The sequence below is a fragment of the Monomorium pharaonis genome, chromosome 2 (genome assembly GCF_013373865.1).
Source record: "Monomorium pharaonis isolate MP-MQ-018 chromosome 2, ASM1337386v2, whole genome shotgun sequence".
NCBI lineage: Eukaryota > Metazoa > Arthropoda > Insecta > Hymenoptera > Formicidae > Monomorium > Monomorium pharaonis.
In genome coordinates this window covers 17,874,744-17,890,850 of record NC_050468.1, presented here as the reverse complement: position 1 = coordinate 17,890,850, position 16,107 = coordinate 17,874,744, and positions in this window count along the sequence as shown.

Here is a 16,107-nt window from a genome sequence, read left to right as displayed (position 1 = left end):
ATTTTCACTTACAATTAGTTCGACGCACGCTTCACTGAGCTTTGTGCTCTATCCGTGCAATCAACGTCGGTAATTTTCGCGATAGGTAGAAGGGGTTTCGAAGGGAGAAGGGCGAATAAACAGAAGAGGATAGCGGATAATATTGTGTGCACGATGCAATAGAGTCATCCTCGAGTCTTCAATTAGTGTGATTGGAGTCGACTATTCGGCAGCCGCAAGCGTACGTATACAAACTGGCAACACTCGAAAGTAAACGGAAATTAGAGGAAAATTGTCGGCGTGTCATAAAGTCAACGAACAATACGAATCAATCGCATGGTCGATGCGTGGATGCAGATAGATGGAGTTGATAGTAATCAATCAATCATCATTAGAACCAATATCGTATTTATCGTAAATAACTGACAGATGAAAAATTAAGCTAACAAAAATAAATTTGATTTCAAATTATTTCCAGTGGATATGACACAAGCAAAAGATTTAATTAAATATCTCTCAAAAAATTATAAACTGACAAAAAAGAGAATAATAATTATAAACTGTTAGAGAATTAACAAAATAAACAAAATAAAAATTTTAATAATAAAATACAAAACAATATACAAACGTATCTTTCAACGTTACTTAACACTTACATTTATTTATAAGTATTATAAGAATTATTTATAAATAAATATAATTTACATTATATATATATATATATATATATATATATATATATAATGCCAAAAAACAAAAATAATTTGTGTTTATAGAATTGTTTTTGTATTTTGTAAGTTTGTATTACGTTTCAAGCTTAATGTATCTTCTTAAAATAAAAAGAGAAAAAACCGGTATGTGATACAAAGTACTTGTACCCAATACGGTCATGTATACAGTTCACCCCCCCCCATTTCCAAATAATTACACAACAAATTTCAAAGATAATGCTAATATATCGTTCAAAAAGTTGCTTGTATTTATGTCAATTAACTGGTCAATAGCTGCTATCTACGACTTGTATTAAACTTTATTCAAGCTAGGCTAATTCTGAATCTAAAATTTCAGAGATTTTTGCTTTGTATAATTATCATGCAATTATAAATATCGGCAATTCATATTATTGTAGTTCTTTACTTATGCTTTTCAACACTATATTTTATTGAAACATTTTTATTAAAACGTCTTGTTCATAATTCACAGAAAAAAACTCTTTGTATGGTAAAATCATTATCGTCAGAAAAACACTACTGAAAACACATTATACCTTATTATCATACAAAAGTAGTAAGATTTTCTTTATTTAGTGTTTAATTTTTGTTAGTATTTCTTGTCTTACTCTAATTAGTTGGAAGAGCTTGTTGAACGGTAAAAGTTAAAATAACACCTCGTAGTAAATAAACAGTTTTATATTTAGTAAATTTTTTTCATAAGTATGTTAATAAATGCTTAATTAAACATGTTGATTTATTATTTCGCATTTTTTCAAAAATATTTATTAAAAAAAGGAAAATATATAACTGACCATATTGAGTATATATCTAATCAACATGGTCCAAGTGGCACCTTTTTTTCAAATCTTTACTGTACTTATATAAATAATTGAAAATATTTCACATATTTTTTTTAGTTTCAGAAACGTTTCCTTTTAAATCTAACTCTTATTTTTCCATTTTGTATTGATCAAAAAATTTAAAAAATTCCAAAACTTAAGTGGGTCTTATTGAGCACAGGTAACTTACAAAAAATATTGCTTCTTTTCCTCTTTTTTAGCTATACGAAAAATTTGTTCACAATCCCGGTTTTTCAACTACCAAAAAATTTTAATCCGATGCCGATCACGAATCGTTCTTCTCACTTATTGTCATGCGAAAATCATTTTTATTTTGATGCATGCTTTGTTCTTCGATGCATGTGTAAAAAAGCATACGGCGTTTACGAATATCGGTAATAATTTTCTGCGAGTAGATTGCAGAATGCGTTGCGCAATCCAGGTGTGGGACAATCCATCGATCCATTACGATTCTCTCCTCGCGGCGCTTACTCTATTCATTCTACGAGATCTTCGTTACTATGCGAACCAACTCCACCAGCAATTCCACTCTCTCGCTGCGCGATTTCGGCCATAAATTTTCCTGAGCATTGCTCTCACGCCTATGCTTCTCGACTTAAACCCTTGTGCGCGTGCGCTCGTAGATATTTGTAATTTCTTTAGCCGCGCGCGAATGAAACTCTTTTTATGGTTTACATTAGAATTTATCGGAAAAGACATCGGAAGACATTCACTATAGCAGACATCATCAATTATGCTATTCTCGAGAGAGGACGAAAACGCGAGCATTCTTTGCGTGGTCCATCCCACGATGGACACAAGCTCTATTTTCCCAACGATATTTTTTCCCCTTTAAGCCGTTTTACTATCATTTCAAGAACTTATTTCAATAATGTTATTCTTCCGTTCTTTTCACTTCATGTTTTAAATACGATGTTTTCCAGATAATAATATTTAACTGAATATATAGGACATATTTTGAATCTTGAAGTATTATAGAGCTGTATAAATCCTGTGATAATCTTTGTTTGAAAACCAAGGATTTTATATTACATAGTAATAATAAGTGCAGTATTATTTAAGTCCCTTATATGGTTGTGTCTGTAAAGAACTTTATTATTTGTGTTTATATTGTAAAATAATCATGATTGAAGCTATTGAATTATAAATTTATGGAAATTATATATTCTAAAAAATATTACATGCATAGAGCTATACATATATACATAGAACTACATATACTCTTATGTACACACACACACACAACACACAACACACACACACACACACACACACACACACACACACATACACACACAAAATTTAATCTGAAAAACAGTCTTGTATAAAGCTGTATAGATCAAATTAGGACAAATAATAGTAAAATTCAAAAAATATATATTTTTGTTTCAAGTAATATGAAGGCATTTTTCAAACAAAAAATATATAACTTTCTATACATATAATATAATTCTCTCTAATTATTATACGTTTCTCTAATTATTATAAAAATATTAAAGTATAAAAAATCAATAGTTTACGAAATTTTAGATATCTTGTGTTTTATTATGCTATATTGGACATAACTGTGCTAATCCATTTAAGTAAAAGGACAACCGAATTCGCCGATCGTAACTTCCTACGTGAGTCAATTCTATTTAACGTCTATCGCAATCTTTTTTGCGCGTTTCCCAAGTCGCCTTTCGCTCTTCCTTTCTCCCTTTTCCTTCCTTTCTTTCTAGTGTTATACCCCGTAAATTTTCTTAGCTCTCGTTCCACGCCAACGTTCGCATTTGTCCTCTTCTTTATCTCCCTTTTCAGTTCGACGACCACGAGCGACCACGAGAATGTTCCCAACGTTTTAAAGACACTCGAGTTTCTGTCGATACGACTCGTTTAACCCAGCGAGAAGAGACTGTTTCACACGAAAGTCTTGTACACACATCCACGTGTGATAAGTCATGAAAAAAAAAATTCATGTACTACGTGTCCTAGAAGAGAAGATTTATAGAGAACAACACGCTTCCGGACTGGTGAAAGGCGCATAAAAAATACTATGGTACATTTTCATGCCATTCTAGTCGTATTTTCTAATTTACAGCATCGAAATTTGCGTCAAGCAAAAACATCACAAACATTTTTACCATCATATGAATATCGATACTGTATTAAGTTTTGATATAATTCTAATTTTTTTAACAAAGCTATTTCAAAAACAACATATCTTATATAATTGCAAGTTGTATAATAGTTGTTATATAGTTGCAGACTGTATATAAAATCGCAGTAAAAAAAAGAGAAAAAAAATAGGAAAAAGAGAAATATAAATATTAAGTCAATTTAAATTATATAATAACAAATTAATATAGTTAAATAAAAAAATTAATCGTATTTACTTAATTTTATAATAAGTTATCATAATAAAAGAAAAAAGAGTGAACAAAAGTAAATTTAACATGATCAATACAATTTATTTCATTTTATGTTGAATGTTTAAACGGCATACTGATAATGTTTTTAATTTCTTCTTAGCTTATTCTTGGACTATTTAATATAATGATTATTTCATATAATTATTATCACAAAATAGTTTTACTCGTATAATATAAATGATATATACAATAATATAGCACATATGGCAAAAAAAGAAAACCCTGAAAATAGTAATAAATCATGTAATAGTAAGATTTTTCTGGGAAATAAAACTCCTTGCCGGAGACAAACTTTAGAGGAATGTCATACGAGGAGGGAGCGATAAAATGCGTTTCATGAAGAATCTCTTCGTCACTTTGTAGGCGAGAAGCGGAATCCGCGCTACGTACGTCGCCGGGAAACGCGGAAAAATTCCAGCGGGCGAATCCAGTCGCGCGTCTGGCAGCCTTTTCCGGACTCGGGTGTCGGCTGTGCTATCACGCTTCATAAATCTCGTCGTGAAGGTGTGGGCCCAATGCGAACCTGACACGGCAACGGAGAAGCCTGCGAGCTCTGATCTCGGAGAGCTCAGCCGATCTTTCTACGGTAAACTCGGATGACGCGAATAACTTCCGGTGTACAGAGCTCCAAGCGCAAGTTATCTGCCGCTGTAAATCCGAGAGTCGTTACGAACTACTCTACCGCGGGCAAAAAAAAAACGATTTTAAAAAAATTTAAGAACCACTGAAAGCGAGCGCTTTTCGCGTCTCACTACTTTCGATCGCAAGTCAATTCTCGAAAATGTATCTGCGCAAATATTTTTTTACGACTTTTGTTTACTAAAAATTTCATTTTCAATTCTTATTCAAATTATCAAATTTCACTCTAATTATCTGATACTTAAAAAAATTAGTTCTGATTCTGTTACAATAATATAATGTATATCAATTTACAATTGTGCATTAATACGAGTATCAGAAATGCCTCTGAATACTTCAAGCATAAAAAATTGTGGTAATAGCAAGTTAATGTAAGCTTGCGTATTTCACAAATAGAGTTAGACCATTTTATACAACAGAGATCAATATTCATTTATAATTTTTTAAATATCTGTCTTTACGTCAATGTATATTAACGTTGGAATCAAACTGTTTGTTCTTCTAGTTGCTGTAATTGTAGCTATTAACGCACGGGAAATGCTGCGCTAAACTGGAGCACGAGTACCACTTAGATCCATATAGGCTTTTCATGTTTCCGCGACCCGGTAACATTTAAACCACTTCATAAATCGTGATAAACGCAATCGTGCGCGACAAAACCCGGTTAGCCGTTTCATACGGTGATAAAAATTTTACTCTCCTGTCAAAGAGTGTTACGCGACGAATGATTTATCCGATATTAATCGTTGGACATATAGAAATATATTTATTACTTTAAAATTATCAATCTGTTTTATGCATAAGAGCAGCACATAAAATTATTTATGACTGATTGACAATTGAATAAGTATAAAATGTGTCATTTTAAAGGCTCCTAAAACAAATTACTAACATATTTTATTTAAAAAATATTTTTAAATTAGCTTTATTTTACTTTAATTTCACATTTTTTTATATAATTAAAATACGCACAAAAATAACAAGAGCAAAGAGCAAATACATTAAAAATTTTGAAAAATTAAAAAAAGATTTTTCCGTTAGTAACATAAAATCACTTCTTTGTTCTCTTCGTTTTTCTGCGTACTTTAATCATATAAAAGAACTCAAAACTCCCTCTGTAAAGTCAATTTAAAAATATTTTCTAATAAGAAAATGTCAATACTTTGCTTTAGGAATAATAAAAATAAACAGTATCAAAAGATGAAAAATTAAATATAAAATATAAGAAAAGTGAAGAATAAAAACATGTTATATAATACGGTCTGCTTAGGTAAGATACATTAATCACCTCAACAGAGGATTCAGACAGTTGGGTTTTGTAGAAAATGACAAGAGAAAACTTTCGCGGTTTAAACTTTAAAGCATTTTATACAACCATGCTGCTTCATCTGTTATCAATTTTTTTATATCAAACTTATTTCAATTGTACTTAAAAAAAATCGTACAAATTTTATGAACCTTTTGCAAATATTTAATTCCATAAATTTTCAAGACATTAAATGATTCTATAAAAAAGCAAATTTTACCAATTGCAAAGTATTACATTTCAGCATCAATATCCACGTACAAATGTTCAAAATATAAAAGTTTCTACGACTTTTCTCTTGTCGGTTTCTTATCGCTTTTCCCTGACCTTGTTTGTGCGCATAAAAATTCATCTTACTTTTACGCATTCTTTTATTCAACATACACAGATCTAATTTCTGTATTAGGGACTATAAATTGGCATAGGCTCTGATCCGCTTATTCAGAAATCTCATTGACAAACATCTAACAAATTTCCTGATCGTGGAACTGGCGTTACAGCGACACGTAAATATACGTTTGGGACGGCATGATTAACTGTGTACGGGCAATTTCCGTGTACGTGTCGCGTGCTCAGAGTTTAATTCGCGCTTCGGATTACCACCACGGGGTATCCATTAACGCGGTGAAACGCGTGAGGCCCGGATATACGTGACATTTCAGGATAATGAGGGTGAATCCATCCGCGCATCCATCGCGGCGGTGGCGGTGAAGCGTCGAAAGCGTTATACTCGTGCTTTCAGCGGAATGACTTTCGTCAAAGTAACGCTCAAATAATCGCGCTCGTGCGTTCTCAGTTCTCATTACGTTTCCCCAACGTAATCGAGGACGTCGATCGTCTTATTCGGCCATCGTCATGCAAAGCGGGTCATGGTGTAAAGTGAAGAGCTCGTATCTCTTTCTCTCCCCGGTGTGCGCGAGCGCGATTGTAGCAGACGGCAAAACTGGCCAGTATGCGGAGAGAACCGAGAAACGTACTGTAAGGAACGTGTCAGAGCCCTTTGCGGTTAATGGAATCCAAGTTTGCTCGCAAGGAGGACCACCTCTCGTCGTCTACGGCGGTTTCCGCAAGTGGCAACGTGACGCAGTAATAGAACGTACGAAAATTGATCGGGTGATTTTACTTAAGGTCATTCCCTATAAACAGCCAAAAAAAGCAATTTTTTAAGGAATTTTTTAAAATAAAAGTATTACATTAAATGTTTTGAAACTATATACAGTATTATTACTTGACATTTATATTGTATAAAAAATTTTTTTTGTTGTAAAATAACCGATATATATATATATACATATACATATATATTATATACTAATATATACTATAGAATTCTTTTTTTATTTGTTCAAAACGGCGTGCAGCTTAACGTCCCGCAAAGTGGTCTGAATCAAATAAACAAAAGTTTTTTTTATCTACATGACCATAGTTTCTAGATGAATCTAAAGAAAATTTTAAAAAATAAATATTAACAAAATGGCAACATTAAAAAAAATTTGTTTCAATTCTTGCTAAAAATTTTCGTTTTGTTAAAAAAAATGTAAAATTAAATTTTTTTGTAAAACTTTTACATTCATCTAGAAGAGAATATTATAAAGTAAATTTATGCAAAAAATCAGGTTAATTGATCAATTAGTTTTTGAGCAATTCTGCACGCCAGTTTAAAAAATGCTGTTTTGAGAAAAACGCATTTAAAGTTAAAAGTAATAGAAAATTGTAGTTTTTTTACTTATCACTAACAAAGGCTAATCTGTTATTCCAGTGCCATATAACAAGCTTTCTGCTTCTTCATAGCATTCGTTTTGCTGCATTTGGATCAATTACAAGGGACTACCCCCTTTCGAAAGAGATTTTTATGTCGCCTTTTCCATCGTCACGCTCTGCGATATTCTGAGAGGAATAAACGACGATAAAAAGTGTCTTTTTTTTAAAAGAAGAGAATCCTATTTCTAAAGAAAAAGTAAATAAAATTATCTCCACTAATCTAAATATGCATACGTATGTACAACCCGGAGAAATTTTATTGTATAGGTAAAATCAGGAAGCAGTCAGCACCAATTTTGTTATTTATAAGTAAAATATAATATATTTACTTTTGTCACATATTAACTCCAAATATACAAGATATACAAAAATTGTTTCTAAAATTAACGAAGAGGACAAAGAAGCGGTTTACAAATTCATGAAGAAAAAGTAAACTTTGTTCCGTAGTGTCTAACACATCCTATACATTGCCACAAATATCTCTATTGCTGCTACCATTACCGCGCCACCACATGCAAATTAAGTTAACCTTAATCCTAGCGGACCGCTCTATCGTAGTGGCCAAGGTAATTGGTTCGCGATAATCGACTCGTTGGGTGTTCTCCCGTCGAGTTAAGCTCTTCCTGTCTCTTATCTATTTGCCGAATCATCGATATTCGGCACGTTTCGACCGGCACGCGCTAGGAAGACACCGTCATCAATCCTGGTTTCCAAAAGTGAACGTCGAAATTACGATGCAGATTTATAACCGGCTGTTACTCCGTATAAACAGTCCGAGAAGTCACTCGCAATAAATCCAGTCCCGTCACGAAAGTAGTCGCTCTCTCTAATACGACAAGAAAACCGACGCGCTTTTACGCGCGGATACACGTCATCATTTTTCTCCGAGGGATATTGAAAATGGCTTGGGGACGTGACATCATCCCTCGACAATCGTCGACGCAATTATCCAGAATTCCACAGAAAACAAAAAAATTCGGATATGAATTTCTTCATATATACAAATATTGCGATAAAAACAATAATTGGGATAAGACCACGATAACACAATTAAAAGAGAAAAGAAAAGTCGATAACGGTCATAGCAAAATCTGCTCAATTAATATTTCTTAATTATTTTATACACTGAGAGAAAATATCGAAGTATTAAGAATCAAATATTTCTTGTGACATTTTCTCCGATATTTGTTATTAAAAAAATTTATAAAAACAAAATATACATTTCTGTGAAATATACTTCTGAAATTATATTTCTGTAAAATGTACCTTATTTAAAGAGATAACATCCAGTGTGCGTACAAATAAATAATTTATTTATTAAAAATAAAACATTTAATTCGTCTTATTTAAATATACCATTTATTAGAGAAAAATATTTAATTTTTTTTATGAGAAATAGTGTATATTTTACTCCAAAAATTTTATTCCTAAGAAACCAATTAATAAGAAAAATGAGGTGCATTTTATAGAAATGTATATTTCGTTTTCACAAATAAATCTTTTTATAACAAATAAATATCGAAGAAAACGTCATAAGAAATATTTGATTCTCAATACTTCGACCTTTTTCTCTCAGTGTATATATTTTCTAATTTATCGAAATGCACGTAATTTTCGGTTTTGAAACGCATCTTTCAATGTTGATCCATTTCTTAAATAGAATCAAATAATTTATAATATCACAATAATATTAAATTGTTAATCTATTTAATAATATTAATGTTAACAAACATTTGTCAAATTTCGTCATCCGTGAAATACTGTCAAGAATTTATTATAAAACTATTACTTTAGTATAATAATTTAATCATTTAGGTTCCATCCAAAATAATATTAGAATTTTAATTAATTACCATCTCTCGGAAGGCAAAGGTAAACCACTGAAAATCTTCTGTCAAGATAATCATATGGAACATGTATAAGTATAATTCAAATGGAGATCTTAATCTTTAGTTATAAAGAATCGATTTGAAAGAGAGAGAGAGAGAGAGAGAGAGAGAGAGAGAGAGAGAGAGAGAGAGAGAGAGAGAGAGAGAGAGATGAATAAAATAAAAGAATTCATAAACTAGATACTTTCAAACAAAAGCAATACGATTATAAGATCAATTGTGCTAAATCATACCTTTTATAGCATGTTGCAAAAAGGTTTTTTATAAATTAACTTATTGTTGATAAGAGAAGATTACTAATTGTAGTAATAATAATACCTAAAACATTGAGCTATAATTTTCAACTTTTCAACTCAATTTTCTTTTGTGTACAAATTAACATAGAAGGGAGAGGAAACACTAATGAAAAATAACTATGCATTCGGCAACTCTTCCGTAATAACTTTTTGCTTTTATATTTTAGAGCAGCAAACTCCTATTTGTCGTTGCTTTTACACATACCAAAATTATAGATTTACTTCGCAATTTATACATATAATCGTTTACGTTAATTCTAGTCGATTTACAAAAAATTGCCGTCTACTTCAAAAAGTACCTACATCTAATCGATAATCCTCCGTGCCTCGACGCCGACGTCGTAGCCTGGCACTCGCTTGAAAATGTCTGTATAAAATTCTAGCGCGCAATAAGGGCTCGACAAAGAACTCGGTGACGGTTTATTACGGTTATTGTGGCACGTTATTGCATTCCCAGTTCATAGAAGACAGGACTACTTAAGACAGAGTCGGCTACGAGGCTTGTATCGCCGTGTTCGTATATTCCGCGCGAGTGACCCTCAATAGCGACACCGCGATAGCTACTTCACTCTAAAGAATCGGATTTCCCATAATACTGCGCAGCGCGCGCATCGTTGTCGCATCATGTTAATAAAAGATAAGAATGCCAGGGGTATCGAACGTGTACGGGAGCACTGAGGGAAGGAAGGAAGGAAGGAAGGAAGGAAGGAAAGAAGGAAGGACGGAAGGTCTACAGCGCGATATACGACGCTGGTATCTCGCCATACGTTTTATCAGTCACGGTTCACTTCTTCCAACATCCCGGAATTCGATCCGATTCGTCTTTCGGTGTAACGAAAGAAAGTGGCTCAGGTCGGGATTGAAGCTGGGCTCCTAACGAAGAAAAAGAAAAACGCAGTCGTGACGTGCCAGTATGGTGTCTGTATAGATATTGATGGATAGAGTGATTAACATCACTAAGAACCTCGCCGATCTTAGCCAAAAGCATCATTAAAAAATAACTTTAACAATCTGCGATAAGTAAAATCAATTGGCGCGTCCTCAAAATAAAAAGCTTTTATTAAAAGTGTATCGTCTATCACTGATTATTATGGAAAAAGAACTTGGTTCTGAATAAGAGTTAGGGAACGTTTTAATAATGATACAAAGATGGTAATGCGTATCCGAGAAAAAGTTCGCAAGTTACAGAAAGCTGAGCACAATTTGTCTTCTAATACAAGGTAAGCGTTTCCGTCGCTTTCTTTTTTGTTTGCTCCTCTTTTGTAGCGCCGGGTTTATTCGAGGAAAATGGAAAGGACGAACAAAGCAGATTTTGCATACTTTTTGCCGCTGCTTTCATGTGACATTCTGAGTAAACGTAACGGTAGTTATACGCGATGGAAGACGAGGTAAGATCGAGCAATTCGTATTCTATATATACCATCATTGGTTACGGATAAAGAAATTATGTATTACCACGTTGTGTGAACTAAGACAGAGAAAAGCCCGCCGAACTAGTGGAGAAACGTAGGAGACAGGAAGAAGAGGGTGGAGAGGGGGCAAAGACAGGTGACGAGATTTAATATTCGTGTCTTCGTTCTAACTGAGAGAATCACAGGTCGAGAGTCGTGGCAGTTCAGTTTCCGGGACGGAAGAATTTATTACCTACGTGTGTGTATGAAACTCGACTATGATTGATTTCTCATCTGTTCTCACCTCGAACGACTAATGGCACGCTCGCGGATTATTACGTCCTATATCCTGCAAGCCTAGGCTCCCGAGATATTGGCTTTCAATTTGGCACGATTCAATTTTTATTCTCCTTGGAGAGCCAGGCCACTGCTGCGACTTTCCTCTAGTTCAACTAGAGCAACGTAATATGCAACAACTCCAGATGGATGTGGCAAGAAGCCATCTGCTTTAAGAGACATTGTGCGTGACGGTTTTAAATGTTATAGCACAATACAGCTGTAATCCTAAAATATATTTTTTAGAAATTAAAACAGGCTAATACAGATAAATACATTACATGAATCTCTATTTTTTATTTTAATAAAGTAAGATTAAATAAAAATAAAAGTCAATTAAAAATAGATTGTGTAATAAAAAGCAATTTCAAATAAAAAACGAGTAAATAAAAAAAATCATTCCATTATATACAAAATCTGATTCTTTATAAATTGTTTACATGCAATTTATTAGGAAAATTATTACCAATTAGTTATAGTGACTAGAATTGTAATAGGAAACAATATATTTGTTCACTTCATACAAGTCGATATGATCTTCGTGATACAAGGAAAATATCTTTATGAAAATTGTACAAATAATAAAAATATAAAAACAATAAGTATATTAATATTATTAGAATCGAGAAATATAAAGTGGAAAACTAAATGTTACAAAAGTACCAACACTATTAATTATTGGATAAATAATTAATGTTAAATAGTAAAATTATTATTATGTATTTACTTAATATGACGTTGATTGATTTAAATCATATTTAAATAATATTTGTCAAGTTATATAGAGAAACATTAAACGTCAACAATTATAATAATTAATTAGCTATTGTATATGTCTAGCAATTATAAATTTTATAAGAATTGAAAGCTTTTTTATATGACTTACGATTCTCTTCTTTTTGCTATATTACAATGAGCTCAAGTATCTAAAACAGGATGTTCACTTAATGTATTGCAATTTCTGGATCATGTTTCAATCATGTGCTCGAAAATTTAACTTCCGTCCGTGTTTCAACTCGTGCTAGTTAACCACTTAATGTCATCAAGCAGTTTCGTTTCTCGAATAATTGTATTAGCATACTAATGTCTATTTTGAGAATTTATAAGCAAAACCACATGGCATTAATATACTCTTCTAATTGTATTATTTATTACAATTCGTTCATTTATTATTATTTTTATTTTAATATCAATTTCTTTTTTCTAGTTCTTTCTAATATCATATTAAGGAAATAATTAAAAACTATATAATTACAATATGTTTAACATATAACAAATTAAGTTTCTGAAAATTGAAATATATTCAAGAAATACTTCATTTTTGCAGAGATTTTTAGAAATTTTTCAGTTGCTCAACTTTCGTTGTTAGACATTGTGTTGAAACAGATGTACAGTTATGTAATGTTATAAAAAATAAATTTTTAATAGAAAAGAGAATGTTAAAATAGTATAATTATTATAGTATAAATAGCATTATTTGTCATTTATTTATTTTAAAAAATATATATTATATAGATAATAATTTTACTCTTGATCAAAGATCTGTGCTTTCAATCTCTATATATCTTTTTCAACACTTAAAAATTTTCTCATTTGTGCAACAATTTTTTGCCCTATACTTGTATTTGTATTCCTTCTATTGTAGGATGAAATTTAAGATCTAAATTTAGGGTCGCTGAGAGATGCATTAAGGCAGTACCATACTTCGCGATAAACTCTAACAAATCGGATGGGACAGAGACGCGGGAGCAGATTTATAAAAACATCAACGAATAATGAACGAGCCGTTCTCGCGTGAGGAAGATACGAGACGCGAAGGGAAGGTCGAGCGAACGTTACGAGCGACAGCTACTTCGAGCTTGAAAGCCGTCGTTACTTTTGCCGCCATTCAACCCGGCGGTTTTGGGCCGCCAGCCAGCCAGAGATGTGTTTCATTGCAGCTTCCTTTCCATTTTCGATCGGGCCTAGCAACGCGCGCGCGGCCGCACCACTTCGCCGGTCTACTTGGCGAACTACTGCGGTAATGGCGACGCCGTGCAGAATTCGAGAGAGGTTGGATCAAAGATCTAAACGTGCGGAGAAAATCGTGCGGGGGAAACCGAGCGAGAATTCCCCGGCTATTTGTGAAGCAAGATGTAACTGAAATTCAAGAGTTAGTGTATCTTTTGCCGACAAAAATGCGAGAGAGAGGTCCACGGGGAAATGCGATATTAATCTCCTCGCAGTGAAACATCGCTGCGTGCTATCTTTTTACCGTGATATCTCTTCGCTCTTTGCTTGCCACACGCATCTATCGACATTTCTTAAATAACTATCAAAAAAGCATAAACACATATGCACACGTTATTGCATCAAATTATCCCATATTGACTAAGTCACAAAAATCTCTAGCAAACTTTTATTAAAAATATATTGGTTTCTAATTAATAAATAAGAAAAATTATTATACTTAACTAATATAATGACTTGTTTTACAAATTTATTTGAATAGTTTTATACAATGCACAGTAGACAACTTTGTTTATTGATTTATGTTAGATGTTCAAGTGTTAAAGTTCGAGATAAAAACGATGATATCTATATGTAGGTTCAAATAGTTCGTAAATGTTGAAATAATGTTGTCATAAAACTTTAGAAAGTACTTTTCAAAATAATTATCGAATTGCAGGTTAATTAATATACAAAAAAAGACATAGTTTTAATTAACTATCAGCGAAATCAGGCAATTACTTTTGCTATTATATATGTATTGCATGTGTCACATTTCAAATATGATATTATATATAACTGTCAATTCTTTCTTCCTCATAGAAGAATTTAAAAAAAAGCACGTTTTTTTCGCAGCACAGTTAAATCATCCCGGCCCGCTAAATGGCCGGAAGGAAAAAAGCTGAAACGATGTAGAAGGAAAATAATGGTGGTGAATTGATTCGAATTAAATTCGAGGCGGACGTCGGCGCTATGTAATCTCGTTAAACTTCCGTACCGTGCGAATTAGCGAAAAGTCCAAAGGGGATGACGGTAGTCGACCATTAACTCGCCTCCTCCGCGTAACTCCCGGCCAACGAAGCGGCCCGATAAGATCAAATTATTTACAAGCTCCGTCGCGTAATGACCGCGCAAATGCGCCGGTTGATTTATCGTCGGCTGCTTAAGCGAGTATTACGTGGATGTGTAGGGTAAACGTCGTCGCGGGGAATGGGAAATATAAAGAGCTGTCCGTCACGGCCGTCACCGCTCGTTTACTCTCGGCGATCGCTCGCGCGACTCGCGTTCAGATTATATTTATCGAGATCGCGTCCATCGGCCCAGGTCCCACCGGATCCAGCGGCCATGTACGGACGAAGAAGCGTTTTAAATGATAAAAATGAGTTATCGATCTAAAGGTATTTCGCCCACGGCGGAAACGCGAGCTCGCGAGTCTATGGGGAAATAACGAGCCAAGAGCGCAGCGCGCGCGCGGGGGTCTGGGATATTTACGGGGTCAGAAAAACTGAAAATTAGTTTCATGAAAAAAAGAAACTACGGAGGATAAACGGCTACGGTGTTACGGCCGTCGTTATACGTGTTCGTTTTAGTATCCCCCTCGCGCGAAAACAGAAAATTAACATCGAGTATAACGTCGGATGTAAACGCAACGCATTCCGGGTTTGGAATACATCCCATGAGTCGCTCGATCACGCGGAACACCAGTGAAAACGTGTAGCCGCGTGTGCCGATGGTTAAACGACGTTCGGAGCGCGTTTGCGGATGATGTCGCTGTCGCCTCAGAACGCATTTCCGGGCTTCTCGGTGCCTCTAACGCGCCATATCACGCAAACGGCGTCATCCTTATCTAATGATCTACACCCGTGCGCGCGCGCCCATCCGACACTACGCCGTGTGTGGGAAAGCGTCTTCTGAACATAGAAAGTCCGTCCGCGCACGACTTGCAAATTGGACGCGAAATATTGAAATTCCCGTTTGCGCACGCCGAGAATTTTAATACGCTCGGCTCAGTTTTAATTTAAAAGCGGAGTAGAGGCGAGGTGGCACAGCGAAGTAATGTTACGCTCCACGCACTTATATCTTTTCGTGCGCTTTGACTTTTTCTATCCTCGTGGCAGGGCAGAAGATTGAAATGCGCATTATTAACAGGTACTTCGGGTGTCTCAAGTATTATTCCTCCTCGCGGCGATTTTACTATGTTGTCTTATCTTCCCGGGTCGCCGCGGGTCGTCAGAAAGAAATCCCACTGTTACGAAATATTTAAACTTCGACTACGCCGCCAGGTAACATTAAACAGGTAACGGAGATAATCTTGGGATATAGTAAAAAAGGACCTCGTGAATAATGCAGTGTCTAATAATGCAGAAGTAATCTTTGAGCTTTGGTTTGGTAAAAATAATAAAAATCACAGTTGTTTTTCGTCGAGAAATTTTCTCGAGTATCATATCTTTTTCTCGAAAAGAGAATTTTCTTTCCCGCGGCAATCGAGATCTTATCTTTCTTTCTCGCAGCGGAAACAATTTTACTGCTCAGACATA